The following is a 23,948-nucleotide window of genomic DNA, read 5'->3' on the forward strand; positions in this document are numbered from 1 at the left end:
TATTCCTTAGCCTTTTGTTTGTCTGTACCATGTGCTCTGCTGTGTCTTAAGATACTTTACATCCCTCATCACCTGAGCTACAGGGGGAAAAAATGTAAAAAGCTAATATTTGAAAGGCTTGTAATTAGGTTCATTTTGATGCCTGGCAACATTGGAAGTATCCAAGGTTATCTATCTAAGGTACTTACCTGGCCCTCATTACCATAGGACCTGTACACCTCCATTTTTTTAATGTATCTGCCCACAAAGCAGCCTTTTGAGGAAGGGAAGTGCTATTATCCTATTTTACACATGGGAAACAGAGACTGAGTGACTTGCCCAAGGTCAACAGTGACAAATGATTTTAGATGGCTCAATTTTTCAAGTCTGACTTGAGGCAACTAAAAAAGGCCTGATTTTCAGATGGGTGCTGAGCACTCCCCCTCTGAAAAATCAGACTGCTTTAAGGTGTTAGGCAGGCACCCAAAATCACTAGCCACTTCTGAAAATTATGTCCAAAGGGACTTGCCCAAGGTCACACAGGAAGTCTGTGGGAGAGGAAGGAACTGAACACAGATTTCCCATATCCTAGGCTCAAATACCAGCCACTGAACCGTTCTATTTTTCAAGCAAAAATTTAGCTAATGACAAGAACCCTTAAAATTTATTGGACTCCAGCCTAAATGAAACCAATGGCAATGAACATAAACTATAGCAAGTAAAATGTAAGCTGGAGGGCTGAAAAATTTGAAGAGCAGATAGAAAAAATTATTAAAAATTTTCTATTTTAGGCTAAGTGTATCAAAAGTGGTACCTGTGATAGAATCAGTGGGGTTGCTCAACCATTAGAGAGTCAAGGGAACAAAAAGGGAGGCTAAAGACATTGCAGAGAAGCTAAATTATTTCTTTGCATTAATTTTCACCAGAGACTATGTTGGGAGATGGCTCATTTTTCCTGCTAATAAAGATGAATCACTGTGAGATTGAAGTGTCCAAAGATGACATGCTGGAACCAATTGCTATATTAAGCAATAATAAATTTAAAATGAAGACTGGATAATATTCACTCAAGAGTGTTTTAAATCCTTACTTCTTCCATCCTAGTACTAGAACACGTCCATCCCTAACCTGGCTCCAACCTCTACTTACTTGTACAGCAAGGTTTTTTAGGAACTTTGACATGAAGTTGATGAGTTACTAACAAAAACATACAATATTAAGTCAGTTGACTGTACAGTAGCAAATATAGGATCTGTAAGAGAAGTGCTGGAGCGTGATTGTGAAAATTATAGACTAGCAAGTCTTACTTCAGTCCCAGGTAAATAGGTTGAAATGATAATTAAAGGCCATTATAAAAATATCTACAAGAAGATGAAGACATGACAGGCACAAATCAGCATGGCCTCTGTAAAGGAAAATCATGCCTCCAATCTACTAATATTTTTTTGAATGTGTCAGAGAATTGGCTGACATAATTTATTTGGACTTTTAAAAACACCTTTGACAAGTCCCATACATGAGGCTATTAAGGAAATTAAGTAGTCACGGGGAGAGTTAAAATCACTGCAAAGGATTGGAAACTAGACAAGGGTTAGAAAACAAGGAGTAAAAATAAATGCTCAATTTTCATTATGGCAAAAGGTGGGATGATTCAAGGATCCATAGGAAGAATGGTGGTTCATACATTTATTATGGCTGGCAAAATTTGCAGATGACAGAAGATGACTTAAATTAGTCCAGACTGGAATATCGTCAATTAATGGTATACCTTCACCTTGAATATTGTACCCAGAATCTGTGGGTGGGTGTGGGGTGACAGTGGCAGCAAGGGATCTCTTTTGTTGCCTCAGCATTTCTCCCTCCAGGGTGGGGATGGGAGAAAGGTGCTCGAGTAAATCAGTCTGATTTACAAGGTGGATGTCAGGGTAGGCTCAAGTAGTTCTTTTAAGAAACCCACCACCCCCTCCCCCAGGGAGGTACATCTACTTGTCCACAGTGGAGCACTGACTTATTATGCTGGCTTCCAGTTACCAGCACTTCCCCAACAGAAGAAAACTTAATGTCTCCCCTATAGGGAAGCGAACAGCCTGCCACCCAGAAGAAGCCTTTTCTCCTTGCTGCCCTGGGTGGGAGGCTGGGAGGTCCAAAAGCAGCCCCTGGACTCTGTCCCTGCCCCCTGATGCACCCTATCTAGGGTAGGTGGAAGGTCCAGGGCTCCCCACAGCAGCCAGGGCTCCCTGGGTGGCTCTTACTATGGCCTGGCTCCAGCTTCTGGCCTGGCCAGAGGGCAGGGCCATGCAGGGTGGGTGGGGAGGGGAGAGAAATAGAGCAGGGGGCAGGGCCCCATGGCAAAGGAAGCTAAGGCTCACCTCAGCCCTGCACTGGTGAGAGGCTGGTGTCACTAGCAGGGCCTGCGCTTTGCGACAGGAGAGGTGATCACCTTATCACCTCCCTGCTGAGAAGCACAGCCCCCCTTGCTGCTGCTCCGCACCTGCCCAAGGCTACTTTGCCCATGTTAAAAAGTGGCGGGGGGGGGGAATGTTTGTGTCTAGGACCCCAATAAATCTTAATCTGCCTCTGAAAGTGCTATTATCCTCATTTTACATACAGGAAACTGAAGCACAGCGACCCAGATCCACAAAAGTATTTAGGCTCCTCACTTACATTGAAATCAATGTAAGTGAGGAGCCTAAACACCTTTGAGGATCTGGACCAGAGAAGCTAAGGCCCAGATCCACAAAGGGACTTAAGTGTAGTGACACTGGGCATTGCAATGCCCAACCTTCAGGCACCTAGATAATCACAAGAACAACACCGCAATCCACAAAGCCCAAGGGAGGTGCCTTGGTTCCTAGACAATGCACAGAGAGAGAGGCACCTAAGAATGGGATCCTCAAAAGCCAGCATGCTAAATGGAGAGCTGCTTAAGCTAGCCAATGGGAGATGAGGAGGATGTGTGTCCTAAGCCCCTCCCCTCTCATAGAGAGAGGTGCCTAAGTGTAGGCTGCAGTGAGGCACCTATGTCTGCTAGTGATCCATGACTGGGAATCCTTCTTCTGTAGTCAGGTGGCTTAGACAACTAAGCCATTTCTTGTGAGAATAAGTTAGGTGCCTGCTTCAGTCCTCCCAAAACACCTGGAGGAGGAGCTGCTCACCTTAAAATTTTTAGTCTACTAGAGCACTCACTTGGGATGCAGGAGACTGAGATTCAATCCCCCCCTCTACTTGAGTGGGGTACAGGATTTGAACAAGAGTCTCACCTTTTAGCAGCTTGCTCGAACCACTGATCTATGGGATAGTCTGACATACGGAGTCCCTTAATTTTTTTCCTGTTGAAGCTGTTCCACTTTGAATAAAGAATGATTAGGCCAGCGAGAAAGAGTGAGACTTACTCTATAGCCTGGTAGTTTGGGCACCTATTTAGGAGTTGGGAGAGTCAGGCTCTAGTCCCCCTGCTTCAATGATTAACTTGCAATGAAAGAGGTGCTGGGGCTCAAGCAATATTTTACATTCACATCTGATTCAGCAAGCCCAGAAGTGCTGGGGCTATGAACTGTCAGGTGCCCAGTGCTCAGCCCCGGCACAAATTAAGCACTGCCTTGCTCGAATGGCTCTTTAATTATTTAGACACAATGGAAGGGCTGCAACAGGAGAGACCAGGGGAGCCCCCACGTCAGAATATCCCGTACCTCATTGGTTTGAGTATGCTTTTGAGAGGGATGAGAGCTCTAACGATGGGCTAAAAGTTTAAGGTGGGCAGTGGCATGACTGCTGGCCAGATTTTGAATGTGAAGTTGTCCAGCAAGTGGCCTCTGGATACACCTACTGGATTGGGTGCAACAGGCAAGACAGGCACTCTTGCTGCCTCTCCCCCCCAGTTCATAGATTGCTCTGGGAGACAGTCATCTGGACACCTAGAGTGAAGCAGCAGTGCACACGCCCAGAGATAGAAACATAGGTGCCTAGGGAGCTTGTACAGCAAAAATGTAGGTGCTGAGTGAATTCAGCCACCTACATTGCTAGATTGCAGCTGAGTGAGGGTTTTGTGGATCACAGTGGAGCCTAGACCTGGACTGCCTAAGTCTGATATTTAAGCACCTAAGTCCCTTTGTGTCAGGTCAGAATTGAAAGCCTGCTACTGTTATGACTATAAGCGGTACAACCTGTAGAGGTCAATGCTGAGTTCTGGGCAGTGGTTAATTAATCCAGAAACCTCAGGAAGTGCCAATGGCTTCAGGCAGATGAGTGCCTGAGGAGGGCAGTAGAACCCTTGATGGAGGAAATGTCATCAAAAATCTCATGAGCAAATTCACTCAGTGTTTTTGCCAATGACATCCACACAGGACAGATTGGTCCCTTCAGCTGTAGCTGATAACCAATCTAGGATTGGAGCCCCAAAGGCAGGCAGATGGAAGATCCATCTGGTTCCAAATGTATCGAAGGGCATCCTTCCTTTGGTCCAAACCAGTGAAGTCAAGAGGGGGATGTCAACTCTTGGGCAAAGCAGTGCCTCCATATTAACCACCTAGGCTATTGCAGCCACATCACATGGAGAGGACACTCCATCCTTGCTGGTAATATGGACACAACACAGAAGGTGGCAGTTACAGGTTATAAATTCAGGGCACCATGGGTCATCTTCAGGAGGTGGGAGGAATCACTGCATTCCATTGGTCAGCCACCCCCCGCCAGAAAGCTGGGAAGCTCCCAGACAATTAGGTGCTGACCTGCCACAGTTGTGTGCCTCATGGGGTGCATGGAGCTAGACCAAAAGTTGAAAGGCAGACAGAAACCTCTCACCTGGCAAAAATAAGAAACCAAGAACTTCCTGGCTTGGAAGCTAGAATGTCAGCACCATGTGTCCAGGATTGACAGATGATGACCTACAATATACAAGCAGCATATGGAAGTCAGCTTTGATAGACTGTAAGCTCTACAAACTCAGTGTTGATATTGCAGCACTTCAGAAAACAAGACTTGCAGATGCTGGTTCTGTCCAAGAGGCCAATTACTCCTTCTTTTGGCAAGGTAAAAACAGCGAAAAAATTCTGCAGAGTTTCAGTTTTGCTGTGAGAGACAAGTGGGTAAAGTTCCTAGAAACACCGATTGGGAAGTCAGAGAGTATCATCTCACTTAAACTTCAGATAGCCATTGGCTCTGTGAACATTAGTGCTTATGCACCAACACTCAATCTAGCCCCGAGGAGAAGGATATACTTTACAGCTCTTTGCACCAAATCACCCAACTGAGCAACTTTTCCTCCTCGGTGACTTCAATGCAGACAACAACTCATGGTCGGATTGCCTAGGACATTTTGGAACTGGCAAGATGAATGGCCAAGGACTTCTTGAATTTTGCGTCCAAAACCAAATGCGCATTACCAATTCATATTTTACAGGAAAAGATTGTCAAAGTGTCATGGAGGCATCCCTGATCAAGCCACTGGCACCAATTAAATGTTGTCGTCAGGAGGAAAGACCTACCCTTAGTGCAGAACACTTGCATGTTTCACAGTGCTGATCGTGAAACTGGCCACTCGTTGATTATTAACAAAGTGAAGATTACAGCCAAGAAACAGAGCATAACCCAGGAGCAATCAGTACTATTAACACCAAAAACCAGAATGACAGACTGACAATGTCCTGGAGAAACCTTATGGAATTAAGATAAACTTTACTGAATTAAGTTAAATCTCATTGCATTAGGTTAATACCTTTGGGGTCCACAGTGTTAAAATGCAGTTACATGAAATTTCACAAGAACATACATGCAACTTCTCTAGGAGGAAGTGGGTGTTAATGTAATTTGTTTGGTTATCAGCCCTTTCAAGTCATTCCCTGGTGCGGTCTACATATACTAGTTCAAACTGGATTCTCCAGGGACAAACAGTTAGAAAGACAGTTCTGAATAAATAGCCTGGTTTTAAACTGGCTCAGGGCCTTCTTCCTGACTCAGCAAACAGACAGGACCCCTGATCCCTGGAGGGCCCAATCCTTAGGGAAAGGTTGGAAGGATTGGGCCTACTGAAGCCCCATAAAAGTAGGTGCTTGTTCTGAGGTGAAACTCTGATGAACTTGACACCACAAGGAAACTCCTTGGAGGGGTGTTGATGGACTGCTCCTGCCAGAGCCCAAGTTAGGGTTGAGGTGATGTCTGGTCTGCTTATTAGCAGGTGTGTATATCCTTTTATTGTTTTGAATGTGTTTTCTCTGTAGTGCTTTTGCCTTAAGAATAAAATAGGCTTGCAAAAAAAGCTGTGTGGTAACTATACCTGACAGTCACACTGTTAGTGTTAACCATCTCTGAAGAGAAAGTAAGTGGGCCTGCTTGGGCAGCCTGTCTCAGCTGGAAATAACATAGCGAAGGCAGGAAGCTGTTCAGCCTGGAGCTAGGTGTCTCTCTCCCTTCTGACTGGGGTTCTCCTCTCCAGAGAGATGATGGCGGGGGGAGCTGGAAGCCTGAAGGTGGGTGCCCTGGCTGGCACACTGCGGGGAAATACAGATGCAGACGCCTTGAGCTATGATAGACAAAAAAGGTCATTCACCACAGTGCATATTATAAGAGTTGACTGCTTTGCCTGCTGCCTACTAGAGTATGAATTGATTCCACCAAATGCCTTTTACTTTGTAAACTCTGGTTAGGCTCTGATAATGGTGCCAAAAAGGAAACGTCAGTGATTTCAATAGACCAACCTCCCCCAGACCATTAGTGAGGGAGATATAAAGCCATTCTCCTCTCCAACTGGGAGAGCAAAGAGCACTAGTCTTGAACGCTTCAGTAAAGCGATAAAGGGAGCTGTGGGGTTCCTGAGGCCTTTTTCTACTGAAACCTATAGCTGTGCCTACATTATGATTTCCTGCTCTTGCCACCACAGGCTCAGCTCCACCTGTTGTAGCAATTGTAGAACTGCTAGCATGGGATATGTTTTTTAGGAACACAAATTCCAGTGGAGGCAAGGATTGTCAGCATATTTTAATCAGAGCCGGGAGAGCTAATTTTAATATATTTGGGGCCAGGTTAAGGAATTACAGTGCGCTGGGTCCAGGTGGATTTAAAGACCTCTAAAGGCCATGATGAAACAAAGTGTGTGACGTTGCTATTTCAGAGGACAATATGAGAAGTTAGACCACCTACTGCTTACAGATTGGCTCTGCTATAACCCAAATCCTGCAAAAAACCCACACAGAGCTTAGTAAAGTAAGAACTCTGCTTTTGTATTGGTTTGTTTTTGAATGATGCAACTGTATTTGAAGTTTTACCAAGTGCAGGTATTCAGCAACACAGAGTTAGATGCACATGGGACTTACTTTTCTAAAAACTATAAGGTCAATTAACTATTTCACTACTGAACAAAACATACAAGGAAGTAGAAGGATGATCATTTTCTGTTCTGCACACTACCGTGGGCTGGTCTATGTTACCAAATGTCCTCATGTTCAAACATAATCATGAAGAGCTGAGTTAGCTGACATGCAGTGGCCACAACAGCTGGCACCATGTAGAACAGGGCAAAATATTGACAGGCTCCCATCAGCTAACTTGATTCTTATCAATTGTATTTGGTCATGATAAAAATCCCTAGTGGAGATGAGCCCATAGTTGCCATCTCATTTTGTTGTCATGAGTGGGTGGCACTAAGCACTACCCTCCCCCCCGCCCAAATCTGCCTGTTGAGGACAGGAGACCCAGATCTGAGCCATTTGATGGCTCCTCCAAGCATTTTAGCTTGCTTGTTTCCCCTTCTGAAAAAGGGGAGCTCAGACTGATTTACCTTCCCTATATCGAGGGACTGGATTTTTGCTTTCCCTTCTACAAAGATAGTACTGAATCAGACCATACTGATTCAGCTGGGTGTTAGTACTACAAGGAAGGAGTGCAGGCCTGAGAACTATGGTCTGGAGACATTGCAACTCCAGGTTAGAAACTTATGCCCAGGGGTTGAACAAGGGGCAGAGCTCCCCCAGTAAATATCTATTTAACCCTTAAAATGGGTCTCCAGGCTTTGGGGTGTAGACCAGATCCTATTAAAGGTCATGCAGCTCATACATTTTTCACAAAGATTTGCTGGTTTCATTTCCATGTTTGAACCCCAAACTAGGAGAGCTTTGCCTGTCTGGGGGCTTCAATGCAAAAGGTTCATAGAACTCTATTTTCTGAATAATTGCTTCTTCCAAATCCTGGGACAAATTCTTCCCTGGTGCAGCTTCTTTGTACTAAGTGGAGTTGTACCAGGGAAGAAGTCAGACCTTTTAAATTACAACAAAGACCCATGGCAGAATGTTACAATTTATCTTTAATTTTCATTACAAAGCACTTTGAGATTTTCAAACAATTAAATCAATGGCCGCATTGCACATACAATTTAGGGCATGAAAATGAATACCATATTAATACAGACTACTAGAGATGTGCAAGGGGGCCAAGTTACAGTTGCTATGGGAACCATAACTTTGAATTACATTTACTTTTGTGCAGTTAAAATCTTAGTATTAACATTGCATTATGGTTTCTTGCTCTGAATGCAGAATTTATTTTAAAGATACCCCACTAGCCTTTTTGGTGAGCATTTTGGTCAGAAAAGTGCTGTAGATGTGTATATTTGCAAACAGAAGCTTTTAATAGTCTTTGAATTTTTCATAGTAAAATTTTTTTCTACTTTCTTTCCCCTAGCAGCAAACCAATACAAAAGCAGCAGTAACCTTCCCAAAATGACCTTTATTGTTAACAGTAAGAACATATGCCTTTCATGGGTGGTGGTCATTCAATGGCAGAAAATCATGTAAAATACTAATATAGAAGGTGTCACCAGATTATTCTCCTCAGTTTGCAAGTAAATGGTCAATCTTAGGAAGACATGCTGTATTGTTAGTTTTTGCTTATGCACGGTCCTGGTAGAAGCAGATTGTGGGCTGAGGGGGCTGTGGGAGCAGCAGAAGAGCTTGTTCTCTGCCTTGGTCTCTGACTGGAGTCAGTTTGAGGAAGCGTTGCTCTTTGGGAACCATGCATTGGTGAGTTGAAACGTCTGAAAGAAAGGATTGCCTGCATATTGTTTCAGCTGCTCAGTCCCAGGACTGCATTTTACATGTAACCAAAATAAGTTACTTAGAATATACCACCAATATACCATGTCACGGATTTCTGCTCCACTGGGAAGCTGACCTGCAAGGCCTTAAACGTGCTACCATTCAGCAGAAGGGTAATGCTGGCTTCAGACTGAGACATTGCTGTCAGAAGAAGGGGTAACCATATGATGCACTGGTAGGCAACATAATCTAGTGCAGGAGACCAAAAGTTAGGAAACATTCTGGTTTTGGTTCTACTGACTCACTGAGTGACCTTGGGCAAGTAATTTCCTCTTTGCTTCCATCTTTCTGTGTATGTATAATATTTATGTATGTCACAGCACTGGGATGTTAAAAATGTGGGCTATTCTGCTATGTTGCCTACTCTTCATTCTCTCGCATCTGTTGTTCATAGTGAGTTGGATAGTGTTGTGGGACTGAATGGTCAGATAGTTGCCATCCAATTGTCTGGAGTTACAGTAGATGGCATGTTATGGTTTCTTGGAGTGTACTATTGGAGAGATGTAGACCCTGCTGCTGGAAATCAACAGGTATGAAGTTATGTACTTTGCTCACATCAGGCATAGAGAGGGAAGTAACCTTGAGAAAGTTATCATGGAAAGAATGGTGGTGGGTCATTGTAGCAGGAACAATTAGTGAGGAAATGGGTGGGTGGTGGTGTGCAGCAGATCATAGGGAGGTCATCTGCTGAGTGCTTGAGACTAGTGAGAGGGCATCTGAAAATTCTGCTGTGATGTCACCCATATTCAGACAGGAATAAATGGATTTTACTTAGGATAGTGCTATGCTAAAGTAAATGGTCATTTTGTATCTTTTAAACCCAATAAGGGTAGTCACTCCCCTCCTGTTGCTGTTCCATAGGAATGTCTAATGAACATTAACATACATAAATTGACCTTATGTGAGTACTGCCACATGTGGCAGGCTGAAAAAGTAGGGCGAGACTGCCCAAACTATCAATATGGTGTCTTCTGCTGCTAGTGGCTGTGCTGACCCTACTGGCCAGAAGGGGATCATTCCCAAAGGAAAACCCAGGTTCTCCAGTGAAGTAGTGACTCCAAACACAGTCTTGATTTACAAGCCAAGGCTCTTGGGTGGCTACTCCCTTGAGAAGATGTGGGAAGGATCAATACTGAGTGGAGAACTGTGGATGGAATAGTGTGAACACAAAATACAAGCTGACAACCAAACAGGTGGGTAGAGAAAGACCATCTCATTGCAGCTGATTTCAGGAGATGTGGGCAGCTCAGTCCCTCTTGTTTGAAAAGAGAATGGCCATCCGGACATCATTTTGATGAAGTGCCAGTGGCATGCTAAGTGAACATGCAGCTTATGTACAAACATGCCTCAACTGCTGTTTCTTATCGTCTGCTCTCTTGGGAGTCAACCAGTATTAGTACCTCTTGGCTTGCACCTGCCAGCTCCTTGGTAAAATTGTGGGTCCCCTAAAGTTGCCCACACCAGCCTGAGTTGCCCACACCAAATCTGAAAATAGGCTGTGGATGCTGATCCTTCATGCCACTCCTATGCCCCATCCTTTTCTGTGTGCTCCCTTCCTTTGGTACTTACACTCTGCACTCATCCAACCCAACTCATTTGAAAATCTCATGCACACTTTACTCAAATCTCACTTCTACCCTGGAAGAAGCACTCATGCTTATTTCCCCACATACAAGCTATAGAAAACAAAGCCCTCTGTGTCCAAATCAACTTATATTATTGTTGGCTGTAAGTAAGATTTCAATACTGTAATATTAATGGATGCCAGAAGCTGGAATACACTCTTTTCCAGGCAAAGATGCAGTTTTCAAGGAGAATTCAACATCTAAAAGTTTTCCAATGATAGTGTGTAAAGTCAAAGGAGTCATTTCAAAGAGTATCATTTGATCCACTATGCTTTTTCTGTGAAGGTATGATCAAGTTAACTGGTTGCATGAATTGTTACTCATTGTAGGAAGAAGTACTAAAAACTTCTGCCTATCAATCTAAAAAAGCATGTGCAGTAACTGACAGCGATGAATACTGAAACAGATGAAAATCATGAATAATTCATTAAAGTGAGAAAATCACAGCTGAGAGTTAGTTCACAGGTTGTCCTATTCACACTTCCTATAAAGGAGGATAATTAATTAAAGCTGGAACTTCTGTGAGCTTCCACTTAATTAGGGAAAAGCGAAGGATGATGGTGAGATCACAAATGCCTAAGAGCAATTGTATTTTTGAAATCTTTAAATATAAAAAAAATCCAGTGACTGGGAAGGAAAACCCACTAAAATGACATCTCTGTAACTGAAAGGCAACTATTTGTTTTCTCTGAAGTATAAAGTAAACTTGACAGAAGGATTGGTTTGCTACAGAAGCTGAAATGCAAAACAGATGCTACTGCACAGCCTAAACAGTCTGGTTAGCTCAGCAAGGGCCTGGTGCAAAGGTAACTAAAGTCCAGTGTAGAGTGTCTCAGTAATTTCAGATCATGCTACAGCCTTGTTCTTTATGCATTTCTTATTACTGGTAATATTATGGAGGGGAAAGGTCCACCCCATAATTCAGGTTGAAGCCAACTTCCATAATATAGCCCTATATTAGTCCCCTTATCACTTTGGCTTGGAAAATCAATTTGGCCAGAAAGTCATTCTATTAGTTTGTATAAAGCTTGAAAAGAATTTGTCAAATTGGTTTTGAATTGCAAGTTATCAAAAATTTACCCTGATTTGAATTTTTCATGTGTGTAATTTCTGTCTCTCAAGCATACAAACAGCTACTCAGTCCCTTCAAACTTTTCAAATAGTAAAATCGCCTTGAAAACGTAGGTACCAGCTATAGATGTGAAAGCAGGTTTCAAAATTAATCTTGTATTTTTGCTCTGGATAGGCTGGGGCCCAATCCTGCTCTTATTGATATCAGTGACAGTTTGGGGCTAGTTACTTCAGGGTTTTCAGGCTCTGGCACTGTGAGAGTGAGTGCACATGTTGTCCTTTATCACCTTTGCAATTTAGGAACAGGTCAGACAACTGACACTGCCTGCAGCTCCCTGCTCTTCAACTTTTCTGGGGCAGGAGTCTTTAAGGAGTGTGCTGGCAGAGGTCTGTACCCAACAGACAAGTGCAAGTCTGAAATATCAGCCCAATCTCCTAGCCATCCTGTCCTCCACAAGACCTGGTCAGATTCAGAAACCCAGCTTTTAAATCAGACAGGAAAATAAAATGAACAAAATGAGCTTCGAACTAGCATCTTGTGAAGTAATGGCCAAAGCTTTGGAAACACCCACTGTAGCTTTAATTAGGAAAGAGGCGTCAGATTCTGCAATCCTTACTCCTACAAGCAGTCCTTTATTTATCTGAGTAGTTCCGGTGGGGTGTATCCAATGAGGGACAACTTGCCTGAGAAAAGGGTGGAGGAGTCTTGGCAGTGTAGATTACTTTGCTGGGAGATGCGATCAATGATAGAATATAGACGACCCAAAGAATGCTACAACTGTACTTATTTCAGGGAGATTTTCATACAGTAATTGGTCTCAGTTGTACCCTACTTAATACTGAAAGGGAACAAGTTACTATTGTATAAAATTGTAGGCTGCTAAGATAAGGCTGGTGTGACTATCTTAGGGCCATATTGATATACTTACTCATACAGAACAGTACCTTACTCCTAAACTACCACCACTGACATCAATAAGACTGCTCACTCTCAGCCTGAGTAAAAAGTCTCATAATCTAGTCCCCAGAGCCAGCACTAGACATAAGCAGGCTAAGCAAATAGTTAAGGCCCCATGCAGCTCCAGCCCCCCCCCCCCATTATTAATATGTGCTGGGGGAATATTCCTGCTTTGGACCCCCAATGGGTTAGCACTGCCCTGCTAATCCCTAATATTTTGGCATGAACTGAACAGGATCCTTTTAGTGGGTTCCTTAATGGAAAAAAAGAAGAATCTTCATTTTGGAAAGAGTAATTGTGCAACTCTTTTGAGGTGACTTTTTAACATGAAGTAAGAGCTGAAATGTAATCAAGGGAATAAATAAGATGGTGACCGATAAGAACACAATAGATGGTTGGAACAGGGTCTTGCTGCTCAGCCCACCAGTGTCAGTTGCGAAGAACAAAGATATTGCCTTTGGCAGCTGATGAACTGACACTATTGTGATGCTCTGTACCTTGGAGGAACACCCTACACCCCCATGTTCATCTTTATAAAATGATTGTGTGGTATCCAATGCAAAGTTTGTTATGTTGGTTGTCTTCGGAAGGTTCATGATCCACTGAGCATGGTTGTTATAGTGATGTTATGGGTTATAAATTTCATTTATATAGTTATGAGGCTGAAAATGTATCCTCATGGCTTACAATAAGCCCAGGCAAAAACTCTCCAAGAGCAGTTCACACCTCATTAGGGCAGGTATGGGACAAACCCAGCCCAGCCTCATAAGAACAAAGGACTCTGGCCTAGGCAGCAACAAAAGAATCTGTTGGACTCTTGAGGGAGTCACCCCCCTTCCTTTGGTCAGTTTGGGACTGCGATGAGGTAGTGCTCACCTGACTATGAAGGGGGTGAGGACAAAGCCAAGAGGGAATAAAGGACATGATAAAAGGGAGAGACATTTGCCATGCTCTTCCTCTCTCTTCCACCTACATCTACAGACACCACACCAAGCAACTGAAGCACTGATGAAAGGGGAGAGCCTGGCTGAAGAGCAACTAGCCAGCCTGTGGTGAGAAGCATCTACGTTTGTAAGGACACTGGAAGTGTTAAGATCAGCTTAGAATGCATTTTACTTTTATTTTCTTTGACCGAATCTGACTTATCACTTAAAATCTATCTTTATAGTTAATAAATCTGTTTGTTTATTCTACTTGAAGCAGTGCGTTTGGTCTGAAGCATGTCAGACTCCCCTTGGGATAACAAACCTGATACATATCAATTTCTTTGTTAAATCAATTAACTCATATAAGCTTGAAGCATAACTGGACACTGCAAGATGGAGGTTCCTAAGGTTGTGTCTGGGACCGGAGATATTGGCTAGTGTCATTCAATTGCACAATCCAAAGAACAATTTACATGCCAGAGGCTATGCATGAACAGCCCAGGAATGGGGATTCTCACAGCAGATGAGAGTAAGGCTGGCTCCCAGAGCCAAGAATTGGAGTGACCTAGCAGATCACCGGTCCAGATAACACCAGAGGGGAACATCACAACTATGAATGGTGCAATTGAGGTAGGCAAAGGGGTCAATCATGCTGGAGCTCCAGTTTATGAGGAAGCTGTAGATAATCCTCAGTGATTTCAGACTGAGGCTTCTTTTAAGATTTTTTTTTCAGCTACTAGCTGAAGATTAGAGATGTTCTTATAATAGAGTTTTCATTTCCTGATATGCAGTCTTGACTGTAGTGGGCCTAAATGGTACAAATTATCCATTTAATATGAGAGATTTTGCCCATAAAATGTACTTTCCACCAACACTTGTTAACCAAATGAGCTATTTCACACACATAGAAAAACACCTGATTGACACACACTCTGCAGTTGAAAGACTCATCCTGGGAAGTTTTCAGTAATATGGCATTGAACAGAAATTGCGCTGTAGAAAGTTCAAGGAACAGAAATAATAGGGTTTCATTAGAAGAATACAGAGTACCTTGATCATTGCAATGAAACAAACAGCTCAAGATATCTAGATGGAGTGATGATTTTTTCCTCGTTCACATAGCACTGCTGGCATTTGTGTTCTAGGCTTCAGAGGTATTGCCTCCCTAATGTAACAGGAAAACAAGCTTTAAAAGGCAGACACTGAGATACTGCCCATGAAGGCTCTCTAGATATTGCCCTACCTCCCTCTACTTCCCTCACAACCACTCTCTCAATAGACCCCTTCTCCAACTGACCTTGCTTGTGCAAATTCACATGTTAATGCTTGAAAGACCTGCTGTGCTGCCTCTAGCTTTGTTGCAGCAACGTACTGCCTCCTTCGCGAATGTGTGTCACTGAGTATGCGCTGTCATGGAACAGGCTATGACTCACTGCTGTGAAGAGAATAGAAGTGGCACTCTAATATTATGGTGCCGTGAGCTAGAGCAAGGAGTTATCTTTTTAATTAAAATTCAGCACATCATGATTACCATAATTACCTAAGCATCTCCACATCCATGATTTTTTTTTTGGGCTCTTCCATATATTCATAGATCTTTGTGTAACTTCTAATTCTGAGGCCATCAAAGATTTTTAAATATATATCTTTATAATCCTTTCTGAGCACAAATAAGTTAATGCTCTGTAAACCCAAAGGGAATGCAGCCTAACAAGATATGTAGGGTAGGATTTGTTTCAGAATAGTTTTCAACCAGTGAATCTGCACTTTCATTTCAGTAGAGAAAGAGAAGCTGTTATTTTGGAAAACTACAAACATAAGCAAATGAATGCTAGAAACACTCTTCTAGAGATTCAATCATTTTCTGGATACAAACTAAAAAAAAAAAAAACCACAACTATTGCTGACTAATTCACTTTAAAGTCAGTTGCTCCAGATAACTCACCCTTTTAAGTACTTTCGTTAAATTTATTTCTATATACAAATCTGGTACATTTACTTAGTGTAGCTGAATTTTAGATGATTGGACAATATCTCCCCTAATTAGCCCCTTTCAAAATTACTGTTCTATTATAAAAGAAGTTTCATCTTCTATAAAATAAATCACTACAGTTTTCTTAGTGTGACAAAGCTCTGTCCTTGTCTCTGTAGATACCACATTTCCTGGTGGATTTCACTAGCCTCAGAGGCTCACCATGACCCTCCCCATAACCCTTCTCTCTCTAGAGACAAGAGTCAGTCTACTGAGCCATTTTCATCATCAGCCAGCAAGGTGAGGCTATCCTCCCTTGCACAGTCTCTGTTGTCTCCCAGAGACAGTGATTAATCAGGGGGAGGGGGCAAAGAGGGGGAACCCAGGCCCACCCTCTACTCCAGGGACCCTAATAGTATCAGCTATGGTAGCTGACCTTTTAGAAACATGACACATACAATGCCCTGGGCTACTGCCCCCACTTCCTAAAGCTCTACTTCACCCTTACCTCGGGGCCTCCTTTCTTGTGCCTGATACACTGTGTACTGCTCAGTCTCTCCAACAGCACAACTTCCTCCCACAGTTCCTAACATCCACACCTACCTGACTAACTGGGAGGCTTTTAACTAGTTTCAGCCAGCCCCTGATTGGCTTCAGGTGTCCCAATCAACCTAGCATTTTCCCTGCCTTCTGGAAAGTTCTTAATTGGCCCCAGGTGTCTTAATTGACCTGGAGCAACTGCCATTTCACTTATCCTGGTACCAGGGATTTGTTTAGCCTGGAGCTAATATATCTATCTCCCACTACTTTTCTATAGCCATCTGGCCTTGCCCCATCATATTAGTTACAGTACATCTAATGGTTTACAGTTTAAAAAAACATTAGTTTATGCTGCCAGGATTTCCTTGAGTTATAAGGAGAAAAAGGACATTACAAAATAATTTTACTGTGTTATCTGCTAGATATGCATCTTATTTAGCAGTTAGCGCTTTAGCTTTTTTCCCTCCCCACTCATTGTTTGACCTCTTAGCCAGCCTCTGGTTTTTCCATCTTAAGTTTGAGAGCTAGTGACAAATTAAAAAGAATCTGAAAATGCTAAGTGATTTCCATTTTAGTAATTTTAAATTTAGAAAATTAATTGAAATTTTTTTGTATCGCTAGACACTTTATACCTCTTAGATAAGCTAGAAATGTTAACATGTCCCATTTTTCCTACCCTCCAAGAATCTGATCAGTAGCTTTTCCATCTCTGCATCTGGGATCTTTAGAGATTTCCCTCCACCCTATCATTTTGCAGTAGTCATTTAAGTACAGTTTCCTCCCACTCTTTTGATTTGAAGTACATGAAACATTCCAGTATCCATTGAAAGGTTATTACTGTAACTCTGTACAAGTTCTCTTCCTCCTCCTGTAAAACACAATTGATGTTGCTCTGTGAAATGCCTGGCAGATGTGTCATCTCTCTCACACATCTTGTCTATTTTGAGCCATAACTTCCATGATTAATCAGAAAGAGGCCCAGAGCGGAAAACAGCAAGGGAGACCAGTCTGCCAGTGTTCTCTTGTTAGTCATAAGGACATACATTTTTTTTTTTGGATGGAAATGAATGCAATTGGCTTAGATGTAATTCCTTGGATATATAAAAATATTATTTTAAAAAGTGGGCAGTTCATCTAAGACACTTGCATGGACTTTAGAAACTCCATCCAAAGAAAAAAATGTATGTCTTTATGACTGACAAGAGGACTGGTGGGGTTGGTGGGGTTAGGGTTCTGATCATGACTTTGGCTATGCCAGTATTTTCAGATGTGGTCTATGACTTTGGGTGCCTCATTTTTCAGAGGTGCTGAGCACCTGCATGTCCCATTGATATGGACTTTGTGGTTGGCCTCTTAACACTAGGCTTTATTTGCCTCAAGCTAGCCATCCAAAATCAGAGATTATTTTAGGTAGGATGACCATATTTTCTCAAAGGGAAAATGAGACAGCCACAGGCTGGCCTGATCCTGCCACTCTCAAGCACTCCCTGCCTCTCACTGGTGCAAGGCTGGGCTGAGGTCCTCCCGCACCTGGGGCCGGGCCGAGCCCCTGCTCCCCGTTCACAGGGCCGCCCAAGTCCTTCCTGCATCCCACCCATGAAGGGCCAACCTGAGGTCCCTCTCCCCACTGGCGCCCAGGGCCAGCCCAAGTCTCCCTGCCACCCAACCTCAACCTGCCTTCCCCTTATGTCGGGGGCTTGTCCTCCGACCGGCCCCCACTGCCTTCCCATGCACAGGGCTGGTCCTCTGAGCCCCCTGCTGCCCACTCACATCTCCCTCTCCCACTGCCCCCTTCCTCCCTTGCATGGGGCTGGTCCTCCAAGCCTCCCACTGCCTGCTTGCGAGCGGGGCTAGTCCTCCGAGCTCCCCCACTGCAAGCCTACACGCAGCACTGTCTGAGGCACCCCTCTAACCCTTTTGTGCAGTGCCACCTGAGGCCCCCCTCTTCCTCCATGCAAGCAGTGTGGACTGGTGGGCCCGGGCCATTCTCCCTAGCCCTCCCCCCCAGTGCAGAGCTGGCATTGCCTCTCCCCCCACCCCCCGGGCACAGTCCTCCTCCATCAGTTGGCAACAGCAAATGAGACAAATGCCCAGTTTTGTCAAAGAAGTTGGGATGGCCAGGACAGGACCTAAAAAAGGGACTGACCTGGCCAAAACTGAACATATGGTCACTCTAATTTTAGAAAAATTTGACTTAAACCTTTCTGTACCACGTTTACCCATCTTGAAAATGAGTATGACAATCCTAACCTCACAGAGGTCTTGTGTCTCTTCAATGTACAGGTAGTCCTCTTCAGATTTGGAATTATTGTTAGACTGTTTAAGGTAGAAACATTGTTATGTTCTGCAGTATGAACAGCCTCAGACCATGTGCACATAACTTTTCAGAACATGGGGGAATTGGGGAAATGCTCTCCTCCAGAAATGTTTGTGATTTTTCATGAAAATGTATTCATGGTATGTACTATGTATTCACGGTGTGTAGACATTCTACAGAAGCTTATACATGATGGGTGTCAAAAGATGTCCTTAGGGTCTAAAAGGACACCTGTGTTCCATTTTCTCTGGCTCCAACGATGTTCTCTGTGTGAGTATTATTATACCTCCCTTATAATTACAGATGTCGACAACCTCCACCCTTCAAATCACTTCCCAGTGCACAGAGTGAAAAAGAAGTCGTCTTCAGTGGTTTCTGCTGGCTGTACTGATTTGCAACCTGTGTGAAAACTCTTGGGTATTTTTTTAGAGCCCTGAACCAACATTCTACTGTTGAGGACTGTAGATTCAACTCCATGGAGCAGAGGTGAAAAACAGCAAAGAGTTTTTAGACTAATAGTACAAAGTATAAAGAACCAGAGAAAGTGAAAGCCATTTGGGACCTCAGAGGGGATACAGAGGAAAGAGAGGATATTTTGGGTATGGAAGTGAAGGCAGCTTAGGGAGCAGAAGCCATCCAGAAGATTCTCTCCAGAGGAAACATGGCGGTGAAGGGAGTGGATTGAGGGCGTCTGATCCATTATTATAAAAAAGACAGGTACATAATTGTCCACCATGGGGATCTTACATCTTCCTGGCCACCATCAGAGACAGGACACTGGACTAGATTGATCATCATCAATGATCATCTAGTCTGATCCAGTGTGACAGTACATATTGTACATTCTTCTGTTCCTATTTTGAAATCAGGCTTCTAATTCCTTCTCAGAATTTCGGTACTCATGTAAGCAAACCTAACTTTCTTCTGATGCTTTATTAGATCACCAGAGCCCATCAAAGGGATTATACTGCCATAGTTCAGATACCATTATTTTATGCAGTACCAGCTGTAGGCCCTGGTGGAGCCCTAATCGTAACTAAGAGTATGAAGCAGCATAGGCCTTGGCAGAACCGCTTCGGTGGTACCTGAACACACCAACCCATTGTAAAGATAAGGAGGGGATTACAGGGTAATGGATGAGGAGGTTTTGTGTTAACTAGCAGGTACAAAATAACAAAAAGCCTACGGAATGTAATACATAATTTAATTGTATACAGGGAGAGTGGAAGGAGGGGCATCTTTGTACTGGTCTAGGGGACAGCATCATGTTATGTTGATTGAGCTGGTACCTTGTCGCAGGCATACACGGGTTAGTGTACCTGCAGCTCCTATGGGGCAGAAGTACATGCTTTGTCAACAATACACCTGGCCAAGTGCCTTCTTCACCAAACCGAGCCTGTAGTCTTCCTTTATGAAAAACATAGAGGTCTGCTGAATCAGCGAGCTGCGCTCTCTGCTGCGGCCGAGTAAGCAGGAGCTCCTGAAACCAGCAGCACTCGCAGCACGAACAACACATTTCTCTATCTCCATATGTCTGGAACCCAAGTTACTGAATGAAAATACAGTAAGATAAGGAACTTGCACCAGACATCAAAAAGACACTCAAGAGGAACTCTATTTACAGTGTGATTTTGAATCTTTAAGTAATATCAGGAATTAGACTAATCAATGGCATCTAACTTTTTTAGAGAGAGAGATTTTTAATGTAACATGGAGAAAGCAGAAAGGAGGTGTGAGCTAACTGATTTAAAACGAATCCTACAGAAGCTGATAACCAATTTAAATGTTACTGTAACTCTTTGTTTTCAAAGCTGTGATAGATATTGGTCAGCTTTGGTGCACCCATTAACAAAAGTCGAATTTTGTTTTCAAGAGAAGAGTCTCTAATAAGAAGGTCTCTTTCACATTTCATATCTTAAGAAAATCTCAGAATTTTAATTAAAATTTTTAAACAGGTAAAGTAACTAAGTAATTCCTCCTAACAATCCTACTTTCCTTTCCAGTAAATGGTAGAATATCCACTAGCAGACTGAATTCCACAGAGGTTTTTATACCATCCTTTTCACCATAGTATCTAAACACTGTCCATAAGTACATAAAGCAACAAGACTATGAAATCTGTTACATGTGGTTCTTCCCCTCCCCCCCCCATTCTCACAGCTGGAAATTTTGTAGGATTTAAAAATATACACATATATATGCCATGTGTTTATATTAGGGAAAGCAAGGTCAAACAAGTGAGCCTCTTAATAGAATTAAAGGTGGTGAGGATTGTGGTTCTTCATTCTGCAGTCTAGGACTGGGTCTCAAGAAAATTCAGTTTCTTGTACCATTGAACAGTACCCTTACAGTGGACAGTTCCATTGTGCCTGAGGACTGTTTTCATCCTGGAGCTTTAGGTGAGCTTTTAGGTGCCCTGAGTCCATTGAGGATCTTGAAGTTAAGGATTAAGACCTTGAACTTGAGTTGCTATTTTATGGGAAGCCAATATAAAGAGCAGAGGACTGTTATGTGCTTGCTGTAGCCCTTGTTCCTGAGGAGACATGCTGCAGCATACTGTACTAGTTGGTGTTTGCTTAGGGTTGATGGCTTCATGCCCAGTAGATAGCATTGTTGTTGTATGGCCAAGAGGTGATGAAGGTACATATTAGTGAAGCCAGGACATCATCCACCAGTATGGGAGGGCATTTCTTTCTCAGCTGTAGCTGATAGTAGTGCCTAGAAATAATATGTGCAATGTGACATCTTAGCAGCACCAAGGAGCTGAGGGGCATTCAGAGATTGTGGATTGACATGACCAGTTGTTACCTGCATGCATCTTCAGCCAAACAAGGTTGCAATCTGTCTGCAAGCTCCTCAAAGTGCTTTCCTCTGCCAACCAGCATAATCTGTATTTTACTCAGGGTCTGATTAAATCAGCTGTTCTTCATCTATGAGCTGAACTAGCCCAGCCACTAAGGGTATGTCTACAATGGAGCTGGAAGGTGTAAATTCTAGCTCAACAAGACATACTCATACTAGGTCTCATCAAATGAGCGCACTAAAAATAGAAGTGTAGCTGTGGCAGCAAGACCAGCGAAAGAGGCTAGCTGCTTAGAATGGAATGTATACCTTCCAACTCTAGTGCTGACATACTCCATGGCAGATTAGTGATAGGGGTAATGTACGATGTGAATAACTATGAGTTGCCACAATGAATGGCAATGAATAGTCACTGGGCCAGGAAAAGAGTGTGAGAATGACTCTACAAACTGGTGGTTAGAGCCCGCATCTAGGATGTGGAAGGTCAAAGTTTCTAGTCAACTGAAACTGCGTATTCAGCAGACAAACTATCTGCAAAGTTTTGCTCACCTCTATTCACAAATCTTTGATGGACTGTCCTTTAGTGTCCAATACTTCTTTAGATGTGTATGAGATGAACTCAAGGAAAGACGGTTGCCTGTTTGCTGGCCAGCTTATGGAGATTGGATCCATATAGCCTGAAAAGTATTTCCATATGTGGTTGCTTAGGCCTCAAGCCTAGAAGTTATCATGCGTGCAGCAGTCCACCTGTGAACTCAGTATAAATGGCAGGATTAAAGGCTTTATTAGCTACCTAATTTGAAAAAAATGCTTTAAAAATGGTAGATGTAGTAAATTATAAATTACAATGAAAATGTTTAGATAACACATCCCAGTTAATATCTAGTTTTTTCATATCTTCCTCATTAAACAATCACTAATAACTGACCACTTAATTAAAAATGTTAACCCTGTGTAATGGAACCTAAAAATAGCTGGGTCTGATTGCCATCAGTAGCATTGTTGTTAGTGATTCACCCACAATGAATGCAGTTATTTCTGGGGTGAGACTCATATTGTTAAATGATCTTCCTTACACATATTAATCAGTGTTTTCTTTATTCAGTGCAGCATGGCTTTACTTAAAAAAACAAAAACAAAACCTAAAAACAACTATATTAGTATGTGTCTTTGTGAGCAAAGGTGACCACTAAGCAAATCCCTACTCACTTCTTATGATAAGAAAAGAAAGCAAAGTTAGCAATTAAGGTAATGAGCAATACTATTACTGTCATTAAAACCTGCTGCCGTATAATTTAAACAGACCTAACAAAATGGCTGCTATTTCATTTTTTTGGTAAATATAATACGGTGCCTTTTGTATCGCTTAAAAGGAACTACCGTTGACAAAAGCTATTTTCTGCACTTATGTGGCATTTAGGGAGCATCCAGACTACAGTGCTGTTTGAAAAGTGCTGACTGTAAATGAGAGAAGTTTTTAAGTATCTGATCTCCTGTGTGCTTTGCTTTTCTTGTAATATACAGCACTGCATTTTGAGACTTCTTTTAAAATACCAATACTAGTAAAAAAACTTTTCATTTCAGACTAGATACAGTGTTGATATATATAAAATAAGAGAAAAGACAAGTGTCTTTTTTGTGGAAAAAAAGTCCCCATTTCCCAATGGTGAAAATATCTCACTTCATGGCACTTTGCCAGAGATGTAGGGTAACGGCTGGGACAACCATCATCCTTCACCCACATAAGCCTCCTAGTCCTTCTGATGTTTTAGAAAAACAGTTGATCTTCAGACATTTATGAATGTGATTAATAAGGGAGAAGGCATTCCCTGGGATTGTGACCTTACATTCCTGTAAATAGATGTCAGTACATGCTGATAAATATTTGCCTGAAACCATCATTCACAGAAGGTCAGCTCTTTGGCTCTGGCTTCAGGGGAGGAGCCACTGGACCCAACCATCAACTAATCACAGGGACTACCAATGAAAAAACAGGGATGACAGTGAAGGCATAGGGATAAAATCAGGGATCCAGTAGCACACACTAAGCAGAGAACCCCAGACAGTGCCTGCTGCTCCTCGAAAGCATTCAGAGAGGCAGTGGACACAGCCCAGAGGAACTCTGCCTGGAGATATGACTTCAGGAGGGATCAGAAATAGGCCCCACAGTCACAGAGCACCCCCTCCATCCAACTTCCTCCTCCTAGTATGGTGGATGGCCACCTTGGCCGGAGGCTTGGCCAGCACCAGGAGGAAGCTGACAAGGAGGTCTCGCAACTTAGTGGGGCCATGGACGGGGTGTGCATAAATCATGAGATGTGGGGAAAAGTACAGCCAGAATCTCAGGAGGAGGTTCTGGAGGAGCCAGAAGAGGGGCTGCAATCTGGCTCACCCAATATCAATGTGTGCCAGGGTCTCCCTCTTGCCACAAAAGGGGTAGGTGTTGGGGAAGGTGGTGAACCACACCAGGTACACACCTGTGCTCACAGATCCATGAAGGAGCTTCTAACTAATATCCCCAGTGGGCCGTGGGACTAGAGTGGAATATGGACTGGCCCACTGTGGTTCCTTGCCCTCCTAGGGTGGTAGGATGTCCTGCCACTTGGAGTCAGGGCATGACACAAGGGCGAGGAAATGAACAATGTGGAGCACAAGCATATACAGATGTTTCCTGG

The sequence above is a fragment of the Lepidochelys kempii genome, chromosome 1 (assembly GCF_965140285.1).
Source record: "Lepidochelys kempii isolate rLepKem1 chromosome 1, rLepKem1.hap1, whole genome shotgun sequence".
NCBI classification, from domain to species: domain Eukaryota; kingdom Metazoa; phylum Chordata; order Testudines; family Cheloniidae; genus Lepidochelys; species Lepidochelys kempii.